This window comes from Lolium perenne, chromosome 5 (genome assembly GCF_019359855.2).
Source record: "Lolium perenne isolate Kyuss_39 chromosome 5, Kyuss_2.0, whole genome shotgun sequence".
NCBI lineage: Eukaryota > Viridiplantae > Streptophyta > Magnoliopsida > Poales > Poaceae > Lolium > Lolium perenne.
This window is the reverse complement of record NC_067248.2, coordinates 243,394,863-243,396,548: the sequence shown is the minus strand read 5'-3', so window position 1 is coordinate 243,396,548 and position 1,686 is coordinate 243,394,863. Positions and strand designations below refer to the sequence as shown.

General features: G+C 45.7%; 1 long non-coding RNA gene across 1 annotated transcript; it reads right to left on the bottom strand.

Annotated features, from left to right (window-relative positions):
• Positions 1–406: 406 nt before the first annotated feature.
• Positions 407–1,172, bottom strand: LOC127302491 (uncharacterized). The gene is made up of 3 exons (XR_011746118.1): positions 760–1,172; positions 588–660; positions 407–488 (listed from the first exon to the last, which is right to left on the bottom strand). It is a non-coding gene; the product is annotated as an uncharacterized lncRNA (long non-coding RNA).
• Positions 1,173–1,686: the final 514 nt, after the last annotated feature.

Sequence of the window (1,686 nt, the reverse complement as noted above, 5' to 3'; positions counted from 1 at the left end):
GAAGTAGGGGAACAATGCCGACAATACTGCGTTAGCATTCGACACACCTTCACGAATCTCGGACCCATGAAGCTCCAGATAGGAAAGTGCGTCAAGGAGCGGGTCATCGACAGGATTCGTCAGATCAAAATCCTGGTTTGTTTGGGCTGTCAAGGAAACAAAGCATTAGTCAAAAGACAAGAAACAACGATTCTCATAAAAATAGAAGGGATCAGCAAAATTACTGAAAGTGCGGCGACTTTGAGTTTTCAGGCGCTTGAGGATTCCTTGTTCACGAGAAGCTTGCGCAGCTTTGTGCTCGTTTAAAGCAGATGTAGCATCCTCAAGTTTTTTCTGCAGTTCCTCGATACCAGCAGCTTTTGCCTTGGCTTCATCAGCTTCGGCCTTGGCTTCGCTAGCAGCGAGTTCGGTTTTCTTGCGAGCCGCTTCACTTTGCTCAAGTTTTTGAGCAAGTGCGTCGGCACGTTTGTTGGCCTCTGCAAGTTTCTCTGTCGAGATATAAAAAAAAGAGAGAAGAAAGATCAAAAATCGCGACAAGCAACAGGAGCAAAAAGTCAAGGAAAAATGGCAAGTTTAAAGGTCGTTACCTTCGGCTCTGTTAGCATATTCACGGTACCCAATAAATTGGGAGCCGATGCGGAGAAGATCTTTGATCATAGGCTATTCAAGGTGAACACAGCAAGAGAAACATCGGCATGAAAAAGAGAGAAGGCGTAAAAAAAAGCAAAATAAGGAAAATATAGATGTCGACAAGCTTACATCATCCAAGAGCAGAGTCGACGAACTGCCCAACTGAGGGGCAGGTTCAACAATCTTTTCAACCCTTGTCCTTTTTGGTGAAGGAGCAAGGGGGCTTGATGGTGGAGTAGTGGTGACGACGTTTTGTTGAGGAGGCGAGGTTTCTTCTCCTTCAACTAGCGTGTCTGAGGCAAGTACAGTACGTGACGTGCTTGTCCGAGGAGCCACGTCAGTAGTTGGTACTTCTTCCTCGTCATCACTGTTGATCAAAAAATCGGCAGCATAAAAAGCAAGACAAGATAAATATTTCGAGTACAAAAATAGGGAGAAATAAAGACGACTTACGAGCTGACGAGGGATTCAATATAAGGATCATAAGCTGCCTTCGGATGAGAAGGAACAACTTCTTCAGCCTTAGAGGTGCCAGAATCCTCGGCATCATTCCTTTTCCTTTTGATCCTTGGAGAAACAGCAGGAGGAAGGGATTGCGTCGACTCACTGGCTTCAGACTCAATTTCTTTTTCACGAGAAGCCGCAGATTTGTGAGAACCCGCGACTTCACTTTCGGGAATAGAAGAACCTTGAATATCTTCGGCAACGATGGCCTGTTCTTCGACTTCTCCACCCTCAGGAAGAGGAGGAAGGGAAGTCATAGTAGGATGGTTCTGTAAAAATAGCGACAAAAGGAAAATTAAAGAGATGACAATACAATGAGATGCAGAGAAAGTGCGGAACAAGATAAAAACTCGGGAAGACAAAATACCTCGGGGAGTGGATTGGCGGAGCTGTATGGTTCCACGCGACAAGAGGAAGGAATAGGGTCCTTGCCCAGGCGAGAAAGTCTTCGAATCAACTTCTCCAAGTCCTTTGAGGAAAGATCACTGGAGATTCTGTTGGCGTCGTTTTCGCCAGAGTACGTCCAAAGGGGATTTTTGCGAGCCTGAAGAG